At 37.7% G+C, this 27,182-nt stretch overlaps 1 pseudogene; it reads right to left on the bottom strand.

Moving 5' to 3' along the window:
* Positions 1–4,505: 4,505 nt before the first annotated feature.
* Positions 4,506–11,310, bottom strand: LOC117020657 (parafibromin-like; annotated as a pseudogene).
* Between the last annotated feature and the right edge of the window lie 15,872 nt (positions 11,311–27,182).

Genomic DNA, 27,182 nt, shown 5'->3' with positions numbered 1-27,182 from the left:
GCCACACCAATTGGCTTGTCTCACTCTTATTTTTCAAGTTTATAATGCATGTTTTGTAAAATCCAATGCAAAATTCCAGTCTTAACAAGCCTTAAAAGAAACATTTTTATAGCCCTTGCCTTTTCATGCCTGAAACAAAAGCTCAAATAACTGCAAAAGCAGAGCTCAGGTAACACTGCTTATTCATATGTCACTCCAAACATCAGGTGGGAGATGTTACTCTTACTTATTGATTAAGAGTATTCGTGTCATATGACCTTAATGTACTGGAGTAGAATTTATGATGTCTGTATATGACTCATCCTAGTTTTCACAGGAATAAAAACGAGATGAGCTTATTATTGTGGAATAGAATAGATGATCTCTGAGCTGGAAGGGACCTAAAGATCTCACCGTCAACCCCCTTGATTGTACTGGTGAAGGTAATTTACCCAAACAGCCTGTGCTCATGGGCCCAGAACAAGAGCACACATGGTGTCCCTGGGCTGCCCCTCCACTCCCACAGCACGCTCTGTCCTGCACCACAAGGTACCTCAGGAGCATGCCTGTGGAAATGCCAACCCGCTTGACCCGGCTATTGTGCAAACAAGCTTTTTATTAACTCTGTAGCTCCTTTTATCATTGCCCCCAAAAGACGACGTATGAAAAAAATGTTCTTAAGTTCTAATTTGCAACCTTTTAAAAAGTATCCTACTGAATAACCTATTCACTGTGGATTTTAGAATTTTCTGGAAAGTCTTGATTAACTTTCCAAAGTTCTCAAAGAAGTGATGGACTCAAGAACACCAGGTTGGGGGAGGTGGAAAAGGGGGCGGCCAGAGGTGGGAAGCAGGAGGATTCAGGGAAAGTCCATGTATTCAATGGTGAGCCCTCTCCCCAACCCCAGGCTCAGCTCTCCTCCCAGAACACTGGTAACTAGGCTTATCCTCTCCAGGTAGGAGAGTGGAGGACTCCTCTCTAGAGAGACAGGTTGGGATAGGAGAACAGAAGTACAGATATTGGAGGGTCACTCTACAAAATGGCCACCTCTTCCTATAACCCCACAGTGAGGTTCACCAGGAAACAAGTGCCAATACCACGCACAGAACTTCCTTCCACTCTCCAGGGCTTCGCTCTTAAATCAATAAGTGAGGATGGGTAGATGTTGAGGGAAGCTTCTAACATGGAAGACAGCGATACAAAAGTAAAAAAAAAAAAAAAGTTCAAAGGAACTCAGAGGGCTCAGGAACAATACAGAGAAGAAGGAACAAACACCCCAAACATCTTATAATTGAACTCCTCAGAGAAAGAGAAGAAAAAAAACATTACATCCGTAAAATAAGGTTGGCGAGCTCCTGGAAATTAAACTTTGAAAGTCGAAGAGGAAAAAGTCAATAAGATTGCTAGGAGATAAACTTGAGGAACTAGACCAGGAAGTAAAACAGAAACAAAACCCTAAAAAGTTTTAGTAGGAAAACAGAAAAGAAATAGTAAGAACTGGAGGATCCAACTAGGAGGCAGACTTAAATATAAATTTCTGAAAGGAAAAAGAGAAAACAGAAAGGGTGAAATTACTTCCAGAAGTAATGAGACATTTTCAGGAACTGAAGGACGCTGATTTTCAGATGCCCATGACGGCCCAGCCCAAGGAGTGAGAAAAGCCCAAGACTAAGGGCTTCACAAAGAGGATTCGGAGCTTCACCCAGACCACGCAGAGCGCCCAGCTACCACTCAACTGGGTTTGTGCTCTGGCTCTGATGAGTCCTCCAGTTTCCTACTGGGATGAAGTCGGTTTTAAAACACAGGCCACATGTCTGGGGGTGAACAGCCTGTGAATTCTTGCCCAGTCCCCTCTGCTTCAGAGTTGAGCTCTGCCACTACAGTTCAGTTGCTGACTAGGGACCTGGTTCAATTCAGATGGTTCTTCCTGCCCCTCGCCCCCATTTCACTAGAGTAGGGCTCCCATCTGATGACAACTGTTGTCCCCATCTGCAGAGACCTCTGTCGCTCTCTGCTCATCAGAGAAGACTCTTGGATAAAGCTGCCACCTTGGCTGGACCCCCTTCATTCCTAGATGGGGAGGGGGGTGCTATTCTTTCCGCGGCATGCACGATGGAGGAGTTGCTTCCTGGCCTCCACCCTGCCCATTTCTACCCTACCCCTGATTCCCACTGGTCTGCGTGCTTCATGACTCAGCCTAGAGGGCTTATTTAAACAACATCTTATTATCTTATAGTTAAAATATATGCTGAGTATTGTTTTTGGACCATATGTTTGGGCCAAGAAGAACTATAGGCCGTAAACTATAAGATATCATTAAGTAATACCTGTACTAACAAGATTAGATTCGCAGAGAATTTGTTGATATAAAATCTTTCTGTGAGTTCTTCATTAAACTCATAAGCCATATCACCCAAATAAGGACATTTGAAAAAGAAGGCAGGCAAATAATAGAGAGGAACCAAGGAAAGCTGCACAGATGAAGCTTAGGGGGCTACCAGCCACTCCTTCAGCAGGTCTTTATGAAGAGCCTACTGTGCACAGGGCACTGCCCTGTGCACTATGGATACAACAGAATATAGAGCCAGGTCCTTTCCTTATTGAGCTTACTTTCTAATAGAGAGACAATAACCAAGCAAACACATTTCACTTACCTGTTTTATTTCGTAAACACACAATATGCCAAATAGTAACCGATTTAATCCTCCCAACAATCCTATGAAGTTGGCATTATTAACAACTCTATTTTTCAGAAGAGGAAACTGAGGCAGAGAAAAGTTAAATACCCTGCCCAAGGTCCCACAGCTGGCAAGTCACGGATGTAGGCTGCCCACGCAACTACCCGCTCCCGGTTGTATGCCTTACCAGTTGCCAGCCGGCCTTCCTCAGGCAAGAATGGGCTCTGGGGACAGCCAGGCTGAGGGAGTCATGTGCTGTCTGGGGCACTTTAGGTGAGAGAGTCAGGTGACATGTCTGCATGGCTCTCTATTGTGTTTTGGGGCTCAAAGATCTCTGGAAAATATAGGGGAGCCGTGGGGAGCACTTTTCCCCTTTCCATTCTCATGATTAATTTTATAAAAGAACTAGGGAGCTTCTTGTTTAGCCAGTGATGTCAAACTCCTTAGACTACTGCAAGGCCAGTTGTCAGGAGCAGTGTCCACAATCATCTTGCTAGGAAGTGTTGCCATGGCTTCTTGGTAATTTTATTTCCTCTCATGACTGTAAATTAGGTTCCATAGGTGACATAATTCTCACCCACTTCAAATATGTGATACACGTCTCTGCTTGTTAAGGCGTTAATAATTTACCACTGTGTGACTGTTCTTCTGTTCATATTTATCCTCCCCATTTGAATATTTTTATAGTTGCTATTAAACATCACATCTGTAGGATCCCAAATATCACAGGGATAATCTAGCCAAAGAGATCAAGCAAAGGCTTCATCTTCCTTTTACTTTAGCCTCTACATTTCAACTTTTGGGGTTCTCATGATGCTTACCAGTGTCTAAATTTTGTTTATATCAGTTGGTAATGAAACTGCACAACTGAAGTGTCCAACCTCTCTCCAACCTACTTTTCTTTCTGCAACTAGGAGAGTCTTAAAATGCACTGTAAGAGCAAGTATGGTGAGAGGCTTTCCTGCAACTGGCATGAAGCACAGCTGTGGAAACTAGCATCCCCATGTAAATGCATCTCTTCACTGTTAAATGCCATACATTTTCATTAGGTGATCAATAGAAACGACACGATTGCTCAGGAGCTCAACCCTGGTATTTAAATTTCTTCTTCTTGACTTTAATGAGGGCATCTATCAGAGTAGTGGAGTGGGGTGACATTTACAACACTGCCAATCCACTCTGTGATTAGACACAGATCATTCAGAGGTTAGATTTCAGGCTAGCGGTGATTCCAGCGTGTTCTAAATAGCAATCGTGGTAAATACAAAACTTGCGATAAGAATAACAAATAATATCTTGTTTTTCATACTGCACCTTAATTAGCGGTAGTGTTACATAGATGGTGGGTGGCGGTAGCTTCCACTATATGCCAGGCTCTGAACACTATGGGCGGGAGTGAGGGAAGGGGCTTCTGGACAGATGAAGAAATAGAGAAGAAAATCAGGAGCTGGGAAGAGGCAACTGGAAAAGGCAAAAGCCACAGAGCCTATGGTATTAGTCAGAGTTCTCCACAAATCCTTAAGTATGGTCTTATAAAAAACACATCATTTCGGGGGTGGCCGGTTAGCTCAGTTGGTTAGAGCATGGTGTGTATAGAAACCAAGGTTGCTGGTTCAATCCCTGCATAGGCCACTGTGAGCGGTGCCCTCCTAAAAAAAAAAAAAAAAAAGAAAAAAAAAGATACATCATTTGTAAGTTTTTGGTAAATTTATAGTTTGAGTCTCAGCCTTTAGATCAAGGTATATCCATGTTTCTTAATCCAAATTTCCAGAAAAATGAGAAACCAATTAATTCAGAATCAGAATCTCAAGTGCAATGCATGGTTTATTGCATAGCGATAAAGGCTTCTCAGAACTGTAGGAAAACTGATCTATGCAAAGGCTGTTTGTGATGGCTGAGTTCTAATACCACTCCATCACATTTCTGAACATTGGGATCTAGAGGAACTTCATCATACTTGAGATGAAAGTCTTTAATTTTAGCAAATATATCAACTGGTGATCCACAGGCAAAAGCCATGGCCAATCTTCAAAATAATTGCAAGGCAGGATCCTGTACAAAAACTGCTACAACCCAGCCGCCTAGCCCACTTAAGGCACCCACGTAAGGGGCTGGTCTGCGGTACTGCTCTGTACGGAACGTGGACACTAAACGCTGTGCCCTCTGGCTTCATCGGCTCTTTCCTTCTCTGAATTACAGCTTCATTTTCTCATTGGCAGCCTTGTTTTTGCTTTTCATCTGATGGGACAAATTTCAGATCCTGTAGAAGGTCTTTTGCATCAGGCATAGTTATTAAAGAGGTGGTAGCTTCCTGACTTATGATAATGGCTTGAGATCCTTTCTTCTGGTTTGGGGGAATCCTGGCTTGAGGAATTAGTCTCAGAACTGGCTGTGTTCAGGAGTCTGAATCTCATGGGCAGATGCATCATCCTCTGTTATAGGTACTGAGGTATCAGTTCTGATACCTTCCATTTCTTCTTTTCCTTTGACACTTTCCTGGTCCTATCTGTTGTAGGCAGCTGAGTAAGATGGGTTGTTTGGTATACAACATGGGATTCACAGGTGCTGTATTTGGTGTATTTGGGGCCAGTCACTGTTCATGTACATTACATTCTTCTCTGGCGTTTACAGATTGAAAAATTGCAAAAATATTTCTGGAAACAATTTACTGTACTTCTGATCCTCAGCCCCTACCCCCAACTCTGCTGACAATATCTTGGGTTCCAGTTACCGTAGCATCCCCCCAAATGCCTCTGCTTTAGGAAAGTTATATCATTATCTAGATCAGCCTTGATTGTAGATCTTTTTCTTAGCCTTCATTTAGACTTTGCAGCAATTTTTTTCACTGACATAGCTTTAGATAAAGACATAATCTGTTCAGTTTGTAAAATCCCTTCTTTGAGCCCCTCCAAACGAGCAGCCAGTCTCTTTTTTTAAACTGAAATTTATTGGGGTGACATTAGTTAATAACATTATATGAGTTTCAAGTGTACTATTCTATAATACATCATCTGTGTATAGCACTGTGTGTTCACCACCCACAGTCTAGTCTCCTTCTGTCACCGTATGTTTGACCCCCTTTTCCCTCTTCATCCTCCCTTACTCCCGTTCCCTCTGGTCGAAGTCTCTTTATCAAGTTGCACAACTCTTAATCTTCAGCTCGTGCTTTCCTTGCTTCTGCTAAAACTTCATCTGGTGCTCTTTTCCCTTGAGCAGGTCCCTGCAGACCTATTTCTAGGGGAGCACTTCTGTCTATACTTGCCCACATGGGTGTTTCACCATGAGAGAGCCACGTACATCTTGTCAGTCAGGTCATCTAACCACAGGGATGTTTTCAGTGGCTGCAGTAGGACACACATTAGGGGGATAAAGGCACACATTAGGAAGTAGAAATAAGATAGAGTCCAATGTGTGGTGCTCTGGGCTGGCCTTCCTTTCCAGTCTCCCAAACTACAGAGTTGGGCTTGACATCCTTGGGCTACTGCAATGCCTGACAATCATTGTGTCTCCCTTCACCACAACCTTGCAGAACGCTGAGCACACGTGCCTCCTGCCACTTCGTTGGCTCCTCGATGAACCAGCAGCACCAACTGGCATCTAAACCTATGATAGCAGCAGGGGCAGCAGACCCCGATCTCATAAGGCCATGTGAGATCATCTTCCTAGGCCTTTTCTCGCTTGCTGTCTTTTTTACTTATTTATTGATTTATTGATTTATGAAGCAGAGTCCAAAGTGCTTCTCTAAAATAAACACCTAAGATTAGGATTCCCTTAAAAGTTCACACTTACCCTGTCTAAAATGAGCCTCTTGCTTACTTGTCCACACTCACCCAAACCTGCTTCTCTCTCCCAGGCTTTCCCATGTTAATAAACAGTGCTGCTCAGTTGACGAGGCTCTCAACCAAGGTTAGCCTTCGTATTTCTCTTTCACTCCCACCACATATCCACCCCAGCCAGAAATCCTGCCTCTGGTCCAAACCAATCATCTCTGGGGAGGATTTCTGTAATAACCCCCTAAGTGGTTTTTCTATTAATATTTTAGCCCCTACCCCATCACTACCCTCCACCCGCACATAAATTATTCTCTAAACTGCAACCAGAGGATGCTTTCAAAAGGCAAATTGGATTGTGTCACTCTTTTGCAATAATCCTTCAGTTGCATCAGCAACATTTAGAACCAACGCAAAGCCCTCACCGTGGCCTCCCAGTCCTGCATGACTGTATCCCCAGCTGTCTCTTTGATTGCAATTCACACACTTGACCCCTTGCTCACTCTACTGCCTTCCTTGCTGGTCCTCACATGTCAATTACGGGCCTGCCTTAGGTCCTTTGCACTTGCTGTCCCCGCAGCCTGGAACTCCTTCCTCTACACAGTTCAAGGCTGACTCTTCAATTCATCCACTTCCCTGCTCAGAGACACCGCTCCTCTTGAGACCTCTATCTAACATATCACTCTCATCCCCTCATTCCCCTTTATTTCCCCCTATATCATCATTGCATTTATGGATACCAAGTTTCGTATTGTGTATTTTTTTGTTGATTTGTTTATAGTATTTGCCTAATAAACTAAGGCTCCGGAGGGTAGGGATTCTGCTTTGTTGTCATCCATGCCTAGAATGATGCTTGGCATCAAATATGTGCTTAATACATATTTTTTAAATGAATAACTAGATGCAAAAATTAGAACTTAAGACAAACTGTCCTTATTTCCCTGTTTTTCCCAAGGTCAATTTTGCCAAGGGTAAGGATAATCCAGTACACAAATAACGTGGGCATCCATGATCAGAAACTGACTATAATTTGAACTCAAGTCCTGTTGTATTTTTTTGTGGCTCCCTATTGATGGTTGTAATAAAATTTTATAATGTTCTGCCTGATGAAACTTAACATTAAACTCTATTTAAATTATTTGCCCCTAGTGTTTCTGAGTAAAAAGTCCTAGACCTGACTACCGCAGAGGATCTGTAGGAGATGATTTACTGGAATGGCAAGTGTTCCCAATCTGTGATCTGTGCAGGAAGATCAATATCCTTTTTCTAAATTGTGTCATTCAAGAGAATATTTCCAGGGAGTTTCAATGATAGGGTCCCATTTACTTCCAGAGCTGTGTGCATAACTCCAATAGCCCCTGAAACAAGCTTGGAAACATCAGTGCATGAATCACTCTTCAAATGAGCAAGGAATATATGTCATGACTTACATTTACCTTCATGTAATAGCAAATAAAGGAGAATACTTATTATTTACTTACTTTGGTTACATCAGCTTTTTAAGTTGTTCTAGTTGAACTATAAAGCTTTACCAAATGTCTTAGACTGACCTACATAGCAGAGGAGAGAAATTTGCAGTGGCCGCTGGAACACTTAGGTTCGTTTCCATCACATGGGCAAACTTGTGAAAGCAACTTACACTTCTTCTGTTCCTCATTATACTAGAGGATAATACAGTTGAGATTTTCAAAAACCCCAGCCTTTTCAGGAAACAACTACAAAAGGCTTCCCATTGTAGGAAAAGAAATGAACAATTCAAAATATATATGTAAAACATATTTGTGGAACAAGATTTGCCTACAAATGAATGTATAAAACAGGTAGTTTCTCTAAAATTCTGTGTTTTCTGTATTTTTAAGCCTCCTGCATTTCTTCATGCATTCATTCCACAAACACTTATTGAGTAACTACTATGTTCTGCACACTTTGCTAAATAGAGCTAGGGATATGCAATCTAGAAGACAGAGATGGGTGTAAACATGTATTATTTTTATAATTAAGTTAAAATAATATATTGTCTCTTGTCAAAATAATCTTGCTTTTCATAAAAGTTTGAGGGGGAAAATGGGGGAAGGGATTGACAAATTTTCAAGAAAAATCTTATGTAATTCAAATGAATTGAATAGTCAGGTTGCCTCTACATGGCCATAGAAGAATTGGATTGGATAAGTACAGAAAATATTTGCATCTTTTGAAACTGGTCTCTGATATTCCTAAGAATACAACAGATCCTCAAATAACATTGAGGAGTTGTGTAGGAACTGAACTCCTATTTATATCATTTAGCCTGTGGTAAAATTGGTTTCATTATATGCCATTTCACTCCAGTTCCAAGAACCTATCAACGACGTTAAGCGAGGACTTACTGTATTTATTCTAGCTTAAAAAACGTCTCTTCCATGAGGTTATATGAGCCTAGTGGCCTCCTCCTTGCCAATGGCCAGCACCTCTGCCACCCAGAGCAGAGACGGGCAGCCCCAGATGAAGCCAGAGATCTCATGACTTCTGGAGAAAATGCTCATTGTGCATTTTTGGAAAGCAATTTTGGAAAAATGCATCCTCCGTCTTATGAGACATTTGAAGAAGACATTGATCACAGAACCTCCAGATTCCTTTTTCTGTATCTTTCTCCTTCTTAAAGATAACCTGCTCCCTTCAGTTTCCTAGTGCTGAATGTTCTCCGTGCACAGGCAGATCTTCTCCTAGGACATGATTTTAATAGGTCTGATGTGTCTTTCTCCTTTTCCATAGGCATTTGTATTAATAAGGCTCAACCCTTAAACAAGAGGAATCACTTCTGAATTTCTTATTTTATCATCTGTTAATTGGAAATGTAGAGTGACTTTCAGCTCTGACATGCTGTGATTCTAACTGTGCAGCATCATATTTGTCCAAGTATTATATGGGTAGAGAGGGGAAAGTGGGGTATAAAATTCTTTGTGGGAGACCCTATTTACAGTTAGGGTGATTTTCCTTACAAGCAACAAAAAGCCTAACAGTATTTTAACAAATAAAGTAATTTCATTACGTATGTAACAAGAAATCTAGAGGTGGGAGTTTCAGGAGTGGATCAGCAGCTCCACGCAGCCTGGCCATGGAGTCAGTCTCTCTGACAGGCTTGTATTTCCATCATGGTTACCTAAAGATCTGAAGCAGCTTCTGGCATCATATCTTCACATTCAAGGAAGGGAGGGGAAGGGGCAAAAGAACAGACTCAGGGTATTTCCACCTTTATCCAGGAGAAAACTCTTCCCCAGAACCCCCAGCCTCACACTGGGCAGAACTGAGCCATTCCTCACCTCTAGTAGCAAGGAGTTTATAGAGACCAACCATGAGTTACTCCCTAGGGTTAGGCATATTGAGAACCGAGCAAAATCGAGGATTGTTAGCAAGGAAGCAAGGGACTGTGTTTCTGGAAGGCAGTCAGTATGCTCCACCACAACCTTGGACCACATCACCAAGGAGCTACTCAAGTCTGTGGCCAGGTTTGAAAATGGCCGAGTCAAACACCTGGGCTCTCTCCAGTCCGTTCCACCTTCCTTCCTTCCCTGTCGCTTCCTAGTAAGCATTCAGGTTACGAGAGGAGGAGAGTGTGTCATAAAATGGATGGTGATGTTCTTAATTAAAAGATAAACAAGATGTTGTAGAATTATGTTCAACTTTCCTATTCTTATCATTCTTTTCACATTTTTATTCTTTAACTTGAATTTATGCTGAACATTTTATCTAATCCTATTTGCAAATTGGCTAGAAAATGTAATAGATATTTTTGGTCAGGGTACTCTCTCACTGAAAATGGTCCAGAGATGATTGTATTCGATTTTGTTTTCAAAATCTCTACTTCACAAATGCCAGCATGTTAAGAAAACAGATGGTTTGATCTGAGGCTTCTTTTGCTGTATGCAGGCTAATGTTTTTGACATCATGCCAAGATTTGATTTGTAATTTTAAAATTGCTGTTTTCCCAGGCTGAGCTTGGGGGTACCATCAAAATCCTTAGTCTCTATGATGAGAAAGCCACATTTTTACATGAGAGCTAATTCAAGAAAAATTTTAAAATGTGTAAAGGACACATGTTTTCCAATCAAAATAAAAATAATTTTATTGATTTCAATGGAGAAAAAGTCTCTATTTTTAGGACTTACAGTATCTATTGCATTCAGTAGAAGAATGTCAGTTTCAAATTCTCACTTTTTTGGCTATTAAAATATCAAAATTTTATCATCTTTGAAAAAAGTAAACTTAGATTCATCTTCTAATTTTTCATCCTTTATAGTTGGGTAGAGTTTTAGAGTTCATAAAATTTGTTCAAAAATATTATTGCATGTTATCTTTAAATTAACCTTCCAAGACTGTTATTATCATTCCCATTGAAACTGAGGTTCAAAAAATAAAATGAGTTACCTAAGATCACAGAAGGTTAGCTCTGAAGTTAGGCCTACACTGAGATTGTTATATCCATTTTAACATTTAATCAGTTCTTATTTTGTGTCAAGCACCATTCTGACACTGGAAATAATAAAATAATAGTAATCAGATCTAACATTTCTTTAGCATTCGTTGCCAGGCACCATCTTAGATATTTACATGCATTATTTCAGGTAATCCTCTCAACAAACCCATGAAATAGGAACTATTAAAATTCCCATTTTATATATGTGGAAACTGAGGTCTAGGGACTTGCATGCGTTCATACTGTTAGAAATGGGGAATTATCAGTTCTTAATGGTTTAACGAGCACAGACCTCTCTGTGCCGCTGTTGCAGGTATGTACTGTCCTGGAGCTGGACAGGGGAGTCATATGTGCAGGCTGGAGCCACCTCTGGAAGCACTGGCTGCCGTGACATATGGCTGCTCTTTGCAGTGCTGCTGTGTTTTTTCATGACTCTCAAGTTGCTGTGATGAAAACCTAACTCAAGCTGCAGCAAAAACAATGTCTGGTGACTCCAAGGGAGGGCTGGGTGACCAGAGCACCTACTACGAGAAGAGCAAGGATGGTGTTGGTCTCAGGCACCCCTGGAACCAGGAACTTCAGTGCTAATTGACTGCTTGCCATCTCTTGCTTTTGTTTCTTTATGCACGTTGGCTTCATGCTTTCTCACTACTGATGGCTGTTTTCAAATGGTAGGAATCCCAGTCACCAACAGTTCACGAAATTCATCTTTTGACTTTCACCAACACAGAAATTCTGACTCTTTTGTGTCTAGTTGGAAAAAATTCCACATGAGGGCTCTGATTGGCCTGGCTTATATGTCACTCCTGGGCCAATTAAATGTAGCTAAGAAGACATAATATGTCAGAACATGTAAGAGTTGATATGTTCAGTTGTGCAGTTTGTGTACTTCACAATGGTGCCACCCAAAGAACATGCGGGCATTGAAATGAAGACCATACTCTGCTTACCAAGCCGTGCAGCCTGGAATAGGATTCTTCCCAAAGGAAGGATGCCCTTTGATTCTCTCAGACACTGGGGCTTGCTACAGGGGCACCCACTGGGCTGAGCCCTTGTTTAAAACACTGAGGTATAATTGACATACAACATTATATTAGTTTCAAGTGTACAACATAATGATTCTATATTTGTATATATTGCAAAATGATCACCACGATAAGCCTAGTTAATAATGTAACACAGTATTATTGACTATAGTCGCCATGCTGTGTATTACATTCCCATGACTTGTTTATTTTATAACTGGAAATTTGAACGTTTTGACCACCTTCACCCATTTCACCTATTTCTCATAGTCCCCTCTGGCAACCACCAATCTGTTCCCTGAATCTATGAATAATCCCCCAACTCTTTTTTTTTCCCCCACACGAAGTCATCTAGTAGTCTGTGGCTGCCCTGTATAAAATATGACAGCTTCTGAGGAATTAATGTATTCGAGGATGGAGGAAAACAAGGGAAGTATTAATTTCAGAAAAAGAGGTGATACTCCACAGAACACTGAAAGAAAATTTAAGCTATTGGCCATATTCTAAGGTTGCCTGCTTAGTAGCAGTGAGTAAATACTCTTCAGAAAACTGTTTCTATTTCATATACAGCTATTTTAAAACAGTTCCACAATTAAGTCATGAAACACTGATAAATAAAGGCTATAGTGTGAGCGAAAAACCACTGCCATTTCCTGGTCTACGCAGCACCTTGTGGAGCAGCTGGCTACTTTCCCAGATATACCCACCCTCTCTTTAAAGATTCAGAGGCTCTCTCACAGTAGATTTCAATTGAACAATGTTATGGTTTTTGTGTGAAAGGCAGTCCGACATTTAATAGAGGTACCTAATTGTCTCTATTAGCAAAGTGCTACTGAAAGCAGTTCTGGTTACATTAAAATTATATTTTTAGCACCAGGTTTGTGAAGCTGTAAAGACTTAACAAACAAACAAACAAACAAACAAAACAAGCAAGTGATTTCTCATAGGTTGGAGCAATGTCGTCTCTGGAATACAGTCTTACCACCTCCACCCAGCAGGCCCAGAATATTCTCCAAAGCCCCGGGCTGTGTGGAAGTAGTAAGACTGACAATGTGCCTAAAGATGGGCAGAAACATAGTTACTCCTGAGCCATTCCTTTAATGTTTAAATTCAGAAATTTTTAAAAACATTTTTGTTTTTTTCCTTATAGCCACACAAAGGACTATTGTGTTCTTAAGCTGTAGGTTGTGATATTTTTAGTATGAAATAAAGAAAATGGTCAATGTTTTTCATGGTAGGGACTTTTAAGCCCACATGATTAATCACATTTAAAACAAGTTTCTTCATCTGAGTTCTTCTGGTTTCACCTCTTATTTTTTGTGAGATGAGCATGGTAAACCTTGCTGAAAAACTAAAAAAGGAGAGAGGCAGATTACAACTGAGTTATTGTAGATTTGCATTGCTACATTTTTTTCTCTGTTATCAGCACTGGTATTTTGTCAGTTGTCAACCCCCTGCAAATATCCTTCCTTCTGCCCCATAAGTCAAAAATGTTCTCTTTAGGACATAATTGTAGTAACAATTACAGGACAGAATAAGTTGTAATAACATATTTGATAGCTCTAAACAATTCTCTTCTATCAATGTACACAGTGACTGTTATTAATGGGAAACTCTTTGCATGGGCCCGGAAAATACCCAATAACTCAACTTTTCAGCATTTTGATTACTACATACTTCAATTTAACATCAAGAAATATAGGATTCAGTTTAGCAGTTTCAAAAGCAATGAATACAGATGATGAAATCTCTTCTTTCAGGCAAAAAAATTATTACACATAGACACTTATTTCTAATAATGTCATTTCAATTTATTTCTCAGTTGCCTCATATAAGATATATTTCTCCAGGAACTGGATGAGAAGTTAATCACCATTTCAGAGCTCAGGCATCAATTGAAAATATTATCTGCCACTGAGCAGCAACGTTTCTCATTGTTTTCCTACACTTTCTTTTTTTGTTGTTGTTATTATTTTTATTTTTCAAAGATTTTTATTAAAATATAGCTAGCACACAATATTATATTAGTTTCAGGAGCACACCATAGTTATTCAACATTTGTATACCTAAAGAAGTGATCACCATGGTAAGTCCAGCAACCATCTGACACTGTACCACGCTATCACAATGTTATTGACTATATTTCCTATGCTCTACATGACATCCCCATGACTTATTTGTTTTATACCTGGAAATTTGAACTTCTTACTCCCCTTCACTTTTTTCCTGCCTTTTGTAATTTTTCAATTACAGTTGACATTCAGTATTTTTCTAATATTAATTTCAGGTGTACAGCATAGTGATTAGACATTCATATAATTTAAGAAGTGATCCCCCTGACTAGTCTAGTACCCACCTGGCACTATATGTAGTTATTACCATATTACTGACTATTTTCCCTATTCTTCACTTTATATTCTTTACTGTATGTCCCCATGACTATTTGGTAACTACCAATTTGTACTTCTTAATCCCTTCACCTTTTTCACCCTACCCTCAAACCCCCTCCCATCTATCACCTCGATAAATCTAGTACCCATCTGACATCACACATAGTTATTACAATATTATTGACTATAATCCTTATGCAACACCCTACATCCCTATGATGACTGTGTAACAACCCTTTGCTTCCGATAAGACTCCCCAAGAACCTACTTTACCAACACCAAATATTGTTTTGTTTTTGGTGTTAGTCTCACACCTGCCTTAACAACTTGGTTTCTCTTCTCTGTGTTCCCAGACAGCTCATGTTTCCCTTCTATACCAATCTCAATTGCAGTCATCTGTGTACTCCTCTGGTGATATTAGGTCATGTGCTCCCTGAGGTAGGTACCTCATCATCTACTTTATTGTATCCAGAGAGCCTAGCATGATAGTAGAAAGGGCTCAACAAATACTATTGAATGAATGGTTGAAAGGTGAAAAATTATAGACAGCAAGATCAGAGAAATGTGAGCTTGGGTACAACTTTGCTACATTTATAGATTTCTTGCATCTACTTTCTAATAGGATTTTATTTGGCCTCTAAAATCAGCTCTGATGTAAAAGCAGACCCACTCTCGGATATGGTATAATGCAATGAGAAACAGTGATATGCTAGTAAATGTTTATTAATGTAGCTGATTTCAAGCTACCAGCATGTTATCATTGAGTGCAGGATTGGGGAGAGATGTCCAACAGGACAAAATTTTTCACTCTTTCCAGCAAACAGCTCAATGTAAGAAAATTACCTCAAAACTTAGATAATAGTGAAATGTGAAATATTTAGAAAGTGTATTTAGAAGGTGTTTGAATATTTATTACCTTTGTTTTTAATATAATTTATGCAATTATCTTTAATATAATTTTTAATAATGGCTGGATATAACAACTAGCTAGCAAAATTCCCAATTATTTAATAATTTTCTCTCATGAAACTGTAGGAGCTAGTTTTAGATACCACTGGATAGAATTCTTCTTCTCAACTGCCTTTAGTACTTAAACTTTGCCCATCTATCCTTGATCCCACATAAGATCACTTCAACTACTTCCCTACTAGTATTTTCAACCAGGAATATCTGCTGTTTGATTGAAACAACTAGTTGCTTTTGTTAATGGCAGAGAAGTGCAAAGGTTTGTAAGAAAAAGTAGATGGACCAGAAAGAATATTGGGACATTCTTTAACTCTTCAAAACCTAGAGCCTTTTACTGGGTATTTTGAGTTACAGGTGAATAGCCTGCTTCAACTTAATATTTTTGTATCTGGCACCACAGGCCGTGTCAATATCTCACCATCTTCCAAATCCAACTTGATTTCAGTCATTCGTTTTCTGTCCAACTGTATTTTCTGGCTTATATACCTCATCCTTAACCTTCTTTATTGTGCAAACAACCTTTAAAATCCCACTTCATACCAGAATTGTCTCTTGACTTTTGGATGAAAGGTAATGTTCCACTACCATTACTCTACTACTGCCCTCACCAACCAAACCAAATGTCTTCTTCCTTAAAAAAAAAAAAAAAAATCACATAACACTTCTATGGGCCTTGATTTTTTGAACATCTTATGAATATATTGAATATTTTTGTTGCCGTATTCTTTTATATGTCCATTTTAGACTGCTTATATTTTGACAGTGCCTAGGAATCATATTCATTTAGTTTTCTTTTCATTTCACTCTGTAAAGAATCATGAACAGCTTTATAAATGTCTTTTCATAGCTTCAAGAATGGGGATATTCATGATGAAGTAATTGATAAGTGTAGAATCATCTTTGTGAGGGGTAACATATGAAATGATCAATCTGTCTAGAACATGGTTCCTCATTAAAGAGTCAGTGATGATGATGATAATGCTTTCAAATTTTTGGCTTTGTCCTCATGTCTTAGCATATTATGTATGCACCATAGTATATGCAGGAGTTGTGCCAAGGCACATTCTCAAAAATTCACAGTCATTGTGTCTTTCTTTATATATTTTCTAAGTTATGAATACATAATGCATAAACAAATTTTAGCTATTTTGTGTGTTAAGAATAATGCAACAATATTTCAGTTGCCTTATCCTTGAAAACAGAAACAACCATTAAGTTTTATTTCTAAGCGTTTAATTCAGCACCACAATCATCATCATCTGGACTACAGATGGCAGACATACTTTCTAGAACTCTATTTCTAAGTAAACAGCATTTCCTTGAACAACTCTGTAGAGAGAACATACAGTATTTACATTCCTCTTCGTTCTTCTCTGCATTTTGCCCAAGTTTATAAGCATATTTGGGATGAGCATAATATCACTAAAGAGCAAGTATGGGTTCTCAAATTTGGTTAAGGAGAAAAACTAAACGACTATAGAAGACACCTTTTAGAGAGATTCTTTTGGTTGGGTTGTTTTTAAGAAAATTAACATATAGCTTACTCAGTCTTTTTATAAGGGCACACTTATCATTTCCATTCTTATTATCTTTGCTCATAAATACCTGACCAAACATAATTCACTTAATTAACAGCTCTCTAAATAGATTGAGTTTGCGACCTTAGGGGATAGACACTGGAGGCCAGAAAATCCTTAGTTGCCTGGCCAAGCTCCAGAAGTGCCTAATCACATGCTTGGACTGAAAAAAAAAAAAAAAGAACAAACCAAAATGCAAATGACAGCAGCAAAGACAGAGACCACTGTGTACAGGACAAAGAGAATGGAGAGGAGGTGAGCCGCCCTCCGTCTTCCAATGTCTGAAAGGCCAGCTTTAGGCATAATATTTATAAACTTCACTGATGTGCGCAGATCAAATCAGCTAAAAAATCAGAACAGACAGATGATAGTAAAGCCAGTTTTCTGGAATTTCTGAAAACCATAATTTCAAAGACTTGGCATCAGCCTTTGGTCATCGGCAATATGAAACATATAAAGAAAAATTTAAAAGAAAAATAAAGTTTATGGAAACCATCAAATTAATGAATTTACTAGGCTTATAGGAATTTATACTGTCTATAGCAGAAGTATTATAGTTACATTTCTGAGGTTTGCCGCTAACAGTGCTGATTTTTTTTTTATAATAAAAACTCTCTATTATAGCCCAGTGGGTATAGAAGAAACATACCTTCACATAATAAAGGTGATATACAACAAGCCTATAGCTAATATCATACTCAATGGTGAAAAGCTGAAAGCTTTTCTTCTTAAGATCACCACCACTTCTACTCAACATAGTATTGTAAGTTCTAGCCACAGCAATTAGACGAGAAAAAGAAATAAAAGGCATCCAAATCAGAAATGAAGAAGTAAATCTCTCACTATTCACTGATGACATGATACTATATATAGAAAACCCTAAAGACTCCACCAAAAAAAACTATTGGAACTAATAAATGAATTCAGTAAAGTGGCAGTATACAAAGTCAATACACAGAAATCTGTTGCATTTCTATCCACCAATAACAAATTATCAGGAGAAATGAAGAAAACAATCCCATTTACAATCTCATCAAAAAGCATAAAATACCTAAAAATATATTTGACCACAGAGGTGAAAGACCTGTGCTCTGAAAACTATAAGATATTGAAGAAAGAAATTGAAGAGAATAAAATAAATGGAAAGATACCATGTTCATGGATTAGAACAGGGGTGTCCAAACTGCGGCCCATGATCCTTTGTTAATTGGCCCGCAGCAAATTCCAAAAATATATTTAGTTTACTTAAACCAGGTGAGGCAATATGTACTTCACCTTGAGTGTGTGGCCCGGCTGTTTGTGCATTTTACCGCATATGGCCCTTGGTGAAAAACGTTGAAAAAAGTTTGGACACCCTGGATTAGAAGGATTAATATTGTTAAAACATGCTTACTACATAAAGTAATATGCAGAGTCAATGCAATCTCTATTAAATACCAGAGACATTCTTCTCAGAACTAGACCAACTAATCTTAAAATTTATATGAAACCACAAAAGATGCCAAATAGCCAACAACTTGAGAAAGAGCAAAGTGGGAGATCTCCAGTTTCAAACTCTACTACAAAGCCACTATATTTAAAAGACTCTGGTACTGGCATAAAAACAGATATGTAGATCAATGGAATAGAATAGAGAGCCCAGAAATAAATCTCACATATTTGGTCAAGTAATCTATAACAAAGGAGGCTAAGATGTACAATGAGGTAAAGACGGTCTCTTCAATAAGTGGTGTTGGGACGACTAGATAGATGGATGCAAGAAAATGAAATTGGACCACTTTCTTGCACCATATACAAAAATAAACTCAAAATGGGTTAAAGTCTTAAATCTAAGACCTAAAACTATAAAACTCCTAGAGGAAAACAGGCAGTAAACTCCTAGACATCAGTCTTAGCAATATCTTTTTGGAAACAAATGTGATTTCATCAAACTAAAAAGTTTTGCACGGAAAAGGAAATTATCAACAAAATGAAAAGACAGCCTATTGAATGAGAGAAGATATTTGCAAATGATACATTCAATAAGGGGTTAATATCCAAAACATATAAGGAACTCCCACAACTTAACGACAGAAAGGTCAAACAATCCAATTTAAAAATAGAGTACCTGAATAGACATTTCTCCAAAGAGGCATACAGATGGCCAACAGACACATGAAAAGAAGCTCAACATCACTAATCATCAGGGAAATGCAAATCAAAACCACAATGAGATATCACCTCACATCTATCAGAATGGTTATCATAAAAAAAAATCAACAAATAACAAGTGCTGGCAAGAATGTGGAAAAAAGGGAATCCTTGTACATTGTTGGTAAGATTGTAAACTGTTACAGTACTATGGAAAACAGTATGGAGATTCCTCAAAAAGTAAAAAACAGAGCTACCATATGACCCAGCAGTTCCATTTCTGTGTGTTTATTCAAAAATGTATATGCAACATTGGCATATGTCATTGAAGCATTACTTACAATAGCAAAATATGGAAGCAACCTAGATGTCCATCAACAGATGAATGGATAAAGGAAATATATAAATATATACATATAATGGAATATTACTCAACAATAAAAAAGAATGAAATCTTGCCACTTGCAATAATATGAATGGACCTAGCAGGTATTATGCTAAGTGAAATCAATCAGACAGGGAAAGACTGTATGGTTGTACTTACATGTGGAGTCTGAAAAACCAAAAATGAATAAACAAAACAAAGCAAAACAGAAACAGACCCATAGATATCAAGAACAAAGGGGTCCGGGGTGGGAGTATGGATGACATTTTTAAAAAGCACACTCAAAAAATAAATAAATAGAGGTAGAGTCTATTTCCTACCTCATGAAACTGGACTGCTTATGCTATTTGATTGACAAATGGAATATGATGGAAGTGACATTCTTTGACCTCTGAATCTAAGACTTAAGAAAGCTTATAGCTTCCCCTTTAAATTTTAGAACCCAGGAGCCATATAAAGAAGTCCAGGATGTCCTGCTGAAGAGAGAGGCTACATGTAGAGAGAGAGAAACCCTAGAGGATGAGAAGACCACCTGGATAAAGTGGACACATGGCGGAATACTAAGTTGCACCAACCCACAGCCAATGTCAAGGCCACAGGCATGTTGGTGAGGCCATCTTGTATTTTTCCAGCCCAGCCTAAGTAACAGCTAAATACAGATACAAGAGTGAGCTCAGGCAAGGTCAGCTGACCACTCTGTCCACCTATAGAATTGTGAAAAATGATAAATCATTGTTTCAAGTCACTACATTTTGAGGTGATTTGTTACACAGCACCAGATAACAGATACACAATAGTTTGTTCCTTTTTATTATTGAGTAGAATTTTATTGTATAAACATATCACCATATAATTTAGCAATTTATTTCCTTAATTGGTTTTTTTTTCCTGGTTTTGACAATTATAGGACAGTTTCTATGAGAATTCTCATATAAGTTTTTTTATGAATATATTTTCATTTCCCTTGAGTAAATACCTAGGTGTTGAATTGCTAAGTCATATAGTAAGTATATCTTTAAACTACCAAATTGTTTTCTAAAGTAGTTTTATCTTGATATATTCCCAGCATCCATGTATGAGAGTTACATTTCTAACCTTCCCCAATATTTTGTACTGTCAGACAGACTTTTTAATTTTAGTTATTTCAGTTAGTGTGAATTGGTATCACATTGTGGTTTTAATTTGCATTTCCCTGATAAATGATGTTTAGCATATTTTCATGTGTGTGTTGGCCACTTACATATTTATAATTATACAATTTCTTTTGTGAAGTGTCTGTTTCAGTTTTTGCAGTTTTCTTTTTTAAAAAAGCTTTATTTATTTATTTTTAATTATTGAGTAGTAGCAATTTCTATATAGTCTGGGTACAAGTCTTTTGTGAGGTATTTGTATTACAAATATTTTCTCCCAGTGTAGCTTGCCTTTTTATCATCTTAATGATATCTTTCTGATGCATATCAGTTTTGAATTTTGATGAAATATGTTTTATAGTTATTTTTTTTTTGTCTGCTTATGAAATATTTGCCATCTCTAAGGTCACACATCAGAGCTGTCATCTCTAAGGCCTCACATCCTTGCCAACATTTGGTGGTGTCCGTGTTCCAGATTTTGGTCATTCTAATTGGTATGCAGTGGTATCTCATTGTCGTTTTAATTTGCAATTCCCTAATGACATATGATGTGAGTATCTTTTCATATGCTTATTTGTCATCTGTATATCTTTTTTGATGATCTACATCAGCTTTTTTTTCCATTTAAAAAATTGGGTTGTTCATTTTCTTATTGAGTTTTAATAGTTCATTGTATATTTTAAATAATAGTCTTTAATCAAATATGTCTTTGGCAAATATTTTCTCCCAGTCTGTGTCTTGTCTTCTAATTTTTTTGCCATTATCTTTTACAGAGTAGAAGTTTTAAGTTTTAATGAAGTTCAGCTTATCAATTATTTCTTTTATAGTGTTGCATATAAAATATCATGACCAAATTCAAGGTCATCCAGGTTTTCTTCTATTTTATCTTGTAGGGGTTTTATACTTTCGTGTTTTACATTTAGGTCTATGACCCATTTTGAGTGAATTTTTGTGAATGCTATAAGATCTGTGTCTGTATCCAATTTTTTGTATGTGCATATCCAGTTGTTTCAGTACCATTTGTATTGCCTTTGCTCCTTTGTCAGATGTTACTAGCTCAAGAAACTGAGGGGTTTAAATTATAAATTTTATATGTGTTTTAAACAGCAAGCTTTGGAGACATAACAGAAACAAAAAACATCCTTCTTTCCCCATCTCAATCACAAATCAACCCTTTTTCACTGTATCTGGGTGCTTTATGTAGTATATTAAGCCTGGGGGTTTAGAATCATGACTTAGTTTGATTAATGAATAGGATTAGTCTGGAAAATATCAAGATTGGAAGCATTATTTATTGCCAGATATATTTGTTTTATAAACAAAAATGCAAGTGAGCTTCTTGTTCCATGTACCTGGGATGCTGGTGAATCATTAATCACAGCTGTCTTCCCTACAGCTATGGGTTTCCAGCAAGTGCTGGCATTCCAGGTCTGCATGGTCCAAAAGACCATCGCTCAGATAATAAGAACATCATTCTCAGCTCATGCTGATTACAAAACACCACATATTTTTATTTAGCTCGTCTCCTGGGAAATAATTTTTTCCAATTACTTAGTATGCTTTTCTTTATTGCTAGCCACTACACTTCTGTTTTAGCTTAAAGACAGAAAAGAAGTTAGAAGATAAGTCATTTTTCACATAAGGAACAGCCTAGAAGCGTGTATGAATGGGAAGAATTTAAACCATATCCTTTCCCATGATTTACATCAAAGAGTGAAAGACCCAGGTTACTGCCTCTATGACTGTCTTCTTGATTGTTTATTTCCCAGATGAAGGAATCAATAAACTCACATGCAATCCAAATGGAATAAACAATACTGCCCAAACCACTCAATTCTAAATAGCCTCCTGAGGATTTTACATTAAATGGTAGCCTTTTGTCCTAGAAAAGAAAGTTAATCAAACTGTCCTACAGCTTCTCAGCAAAATGTCTAATTTGTTCCCAGAGCATGTCTTACACAGAAATATAAATGGTTTGCCAGTTCCCAAGCTCATGGAATTCAGCAAAATTCTGCAGTAACCCTATTTTAAAATATATTTTAAAATATATTTCTTTCCTTGCTCAATCTTTTATACCATTTCTTCATTCCTTCAAAAGTAACCATTACTTTTTCCTTTACACTTTTGTAGGCCCAGCATGATGGATGACTCTTTAATTATAAAAAAGTATTATTGTTTATCATTTCAACAGAGATTGTATGACATTGTAGTAAATCTGTTGGTTCTTCACTAGTTTTGCTGTGAGGTTAAAATGCTTAAGACCGAATGACGCAAGTGGCGGTATTGTATTAGTATTTAAAGTCTGAACAGAGATATTTTCTCTTTAGGATAATTCCCAAACCTCATAATTAAATGTCAAAATATAAGTAAAATTAAAAATAAAATGAAAAGTAAGGAAAAAACTTTAGATGCCAACCTTTAACTTAGAAGAACCTTAGGTCAATGTAGACATTTATAAAAGTTCATGAAAGTTTTTCCAAACAAAGCTGAACATCCAGCACATGCACTACCTTACTGAGCAGTTGTCTTCTGCCTCATTGAGATTTTAAGTCCTACTCCTCTTGGTTTCCCCAGTGAAATCACCAGCCTTAGTTCCACACTGTTTAGTAGCCATCTGCTGGGTATAGGGGAGAACTGGGCCCATTGTGAATGCATGTGTCTCCATCTAGTCCATAGAAGTCAGGACAGATCCTGATGTTTGTCACTCAACCAATGGATCCCACAGGGTCAACAGAGATACTTCCAGTTAGGAGACTTATTTCTATGGCTACACAGTCATGGAGAGGGCTCTGTAAGAGGATAGGCTTTTCCAAAACAGAAAAGGAGTATGGGAGGAAGAATTGATCAGGTCCAGTGCTACCTACTCTTTTACCCTCGATCCTAGATCTTAGATAAAGCCTGGGACTACGCAAGGAAGAAAGAGTAGTGATAGGGATCTGTTAGGTCTCCGGTCACAGCCTGAAGCTGTGTGACTACTTCTGTGTTTTCTGGCCTCATGATCTAACTTCAAGTTGCTGCTGGGTCCTGCCAAGTAGCACCTCAAATTTTCACGTAGTATTCATCCTTAAAGGCTGTCTGAGTAGCCAGTCACTTATCTTCTTAACCCCTTAGAATAGAAGAGGTTTATGGAGTCAGAATTTTCTCTGGTTTAGTCTGATTTTACTCCATCAGACTAAACCAGCCCTCAAGGGGAAAACCAATACAACAGAGCAAAAACAGAGAGCACATATCCGAACAAACATAGCAGAGAAATAAAAGTCAATGGCCAACAATTGATGGGTCTACAACTCTTAGGTGATTTTTTTTTAAATGAATAAAGTGTGAGAGAAAACTAGCCCAGCTTACTTAAAAAATTTGAAACGAACCCAAAGCGTCTTAAAGCATAAGAGGTCTGACAATTAAGTTTACGAACTTATTGCAATGATGTTGCTAACTTTTTTGATATCAGAGGGATTATTCATTATGAATTTGTACCAACTGGACAAACAGTTAACCAAGTTCACTATTTGGAAGTGCTGAAAGACTGCATGAAAAAGTTAGACGACATGAAATTTTCGCCAACAATTCATGGCTCTTGCATCACGACAATGCACGAGCTCACAAGGCACTGTCTGTGAAGGAGTTTTTAGCCAGTAAACAAATAACTGTATTGGAACACCCTCCCTACTCACCTGATCTGGCCCCCAATGACTTATTTCTTTACCCAAAGATAAAGGAAATATTGAAAGGAAGACATTTTGATGACATTCATGACATCAAGGATAATAGAATGACAGCTCTGATGGCCATTCCAGAAAAAGAGTTCCCAAATTGCTTTGAAGGGTGGACTAGGCACTGGTGTCAGTGCATAGCTTCCCAAGGGGAGTACTTCAAAGGTGACTGTAGTGATATTCAGCAATGAGTTATGTAGTACTTTTTCTAGGATGAGTTCGCAATCTTAATTGTCAGACCAAATATAGTTTAAGGGATTAATACTAAAGATTCATTACAAATTAATGGATTTATAATTAGTATAAAAAGAAGGGCTTATGTGCATTATGAATTCTTTTTAATGTTCCACATGAGACTCAACTTTGAATTCCAAACAGATGCCAAAATACATACCATTTTATTATTAAAACATTGTTCAGCCTTTTTACATCATTCATACAACTGCTGAAGGTCATTTGCTGCTGGGTGTGTTCTGAGTACTGAGATACTATGTAACTGGGTGTGTTTATTTTTCTTCATGACACTTGGGTCCAGACCATTTTCTCTATAGATATCTGATTATTCTTTATTCCCTTCAAATAATATCATGATTTATGATATATGCTAAGAAGTTTGTCTACTTGGCAAGTTATTCCCAGCATTCCCCTGTCAACTGGAAGCCTGACAGCCTCCTCCCTCTGCCTGTGGAGGAAAGGTACACCAGGAAGTCAGGCTCATTTTGATGTTGAGCGCTAGACAGATATATTTGCTGCATGGAAATTACATCAAGTTTTTGTATTATCTTCACAGGCTTATTCATATTGTCATTTGTTATTAGAAGAATGGAGACTTGACTATAACTTGCATTTCACTCAGATTTTAAAAAGCTTAAAGAAATGTTTATGATTTGAGATGTTAAATGATAAATGTGTAGCTTTTTAATATTAAAAACAAGTGTGAATACTTTTTAGGCTTAAACAATAAAAACAGCATTAAAGTACAGATTCATAATTAATGTAATTTTTTACTGTATAAAGTCATATCAATATTATAGAAAATGTAAAATATACAGAACAGTACAGAGAAAATAAAAATTACCTTTAATATCATGGCTGAAATTTACAAGTTCAAATATCGTAGTATTGTCTTCTCATTATATTTATAGCAGTATATAATTTTTTTAAAAATGTGATCATGCTATATGTACAGCTCTGTAGACTCACAGTAGATCAACATCATCCCATATTAAGTGTTCTTTTAAAACATGGCTCTGAATAGTTATATACTAATACTATATCACGTGTTTGTACCATTATTTAACAATCCCCTACTAATATTTCCAAAGAAGAAATAGAAAATATAAACGTTTCTGTGTCTCATTCTGAGAAAACATTTTACATAATTATGCAAGGTAAGAGTGAAATAATATATTAATATTTGAGGCATGTTCATTTCTAACTCTTAATAACAGGTAGTATCAAAATAACTATGTCTTTGTTCAATTTTCTTATTTGAGCATGTTGCTCTAATAGTTACACGATCTGCCAAGATTTGCTCCAAATGTCAATTTTACTCTAGAGTTGGGATTTAGTTTCTTTCAGATAGATAGATAGATAGATAGATAGATAGATAGATAGATAATGTATATATGTGTATATATTGTATGTAAATATATATATATTTATATATATATATATATATTTACTAAGGAAGGGGTGGGGAACCGGTTAAGCAATGCTTTAAACGTTTGTTTTGTTAGATTTTTCTGCTTGTTTTTGTTTTGTTTTTGTTTTTAAAAGGAAGAGGATATGCCATTCAAAGGTTGTCAGGAACTTTTCTGCCTACATTAGATGGAGGCCTCAGTCGCCTTGAGGTTGGTGTCTTCCTTTAGGAAAATCACATGAGTGGTGTCCCTTTGATAATATAAATACAGTTGATTCTCATTATTCGTGGTAGTTATGTTCTATAAAGTCACTACGAACACTGAGTCAGTAAATACTAAAACATTGCTTCTAGTAGTCATTCAGGGTTAGTTTCCTAAGAGCCTCTGGTTGCAAGATTTTCATCAACTCATCAATATATAACAACCTTCTTTTATGTGTATTTCTGTTTAAAGACAGCTTATTTAATACATTTCGTTGATTCTTTAACACTGAACTCATCATGGCCAATTGCACTTTAACTTGTGCCTGAAACAATCTTACCTAACACACGTTGGGCACGCCACAGCCTTCTTTGTGCTTAAGTACACTAGACAGCACCTCAGCACTATGCGTGGGGGAATTTTAAAGCAACAACAAAAAGAGGAATCATCAACAAAATGCACAAAAATGTAGCCCTAAATAGACCACACAAAGAACATGTGCTTACCATAAAGAGAGTGGAAACAAGGCAGAGTGTTGCCCTGTTTTACGTCAGCTGGAAATGTGTGCATAGGGCAACTCAAATTTTTTACAGCTCTCAACATGTCCTTGCATGACCAAAAAAGCTTCAGGAATATGGACTTCAAGGTTACAAGTAAATTTTATTTAATGGGCAAATTCACAAATAAAGAAATCTGAATAATGAGAATAGACTCTACGAGGAAAGAAGTTTCCCACTAACATAAGGGAAGGGTGCAATAAAATCCTCTGTGGCCTGACCGAACCTACTCTTTCCAATACCCCTTAGGATATGGATCTAGTGTCCTGGGAAAAGATTGGAGAGGTCCATTCTTTGCCGTTTTGGCCGAACCTACTCTTTCCAATACCCCTTAGGATATGGATCTAGTGTCCTGGGAAAAGATTGGAGAGGTCCATTCTTTGCCTGTTTTGGTTGAATATATCTTCGGATAGCTGATGATTCTAATTGAGCTTGTTTGCCAGGAAAGTTGGGAGGGGCTCTTGCAGGAGAACTCAACATAGGGTCTTCTGCACTGGTAATCCGTGCTCAATCTAGAAGTCCTAGTTTGGCCTGAAAGAGGAGTTGATTTTGAAGAGAGTGGTTGACATTGGAACCTTCTGATCTAGC

This window comes from Rhinolophus ferrumequinum, chromosome 3 (genome assembly GCF_004115265.2).
Source record: "Rhinolophus ferrumequinum isolate MPI-CBG mRhiFer1 chromosome 3, mRhiFer1_v1.p, whole genome shotgun sequence".
NCBI lineage: Eukaryota > Metazoa > Chordata > Mammalia > Chiroptera > Rhinolophidae > Rhinolophus > Rhinolophus ferrumequinum.
The sequence above is the reverse complement of the archived record's forward strand: the minus strand, read 5'-3'. Positions and strand labels throughout refer to the sequence as shown.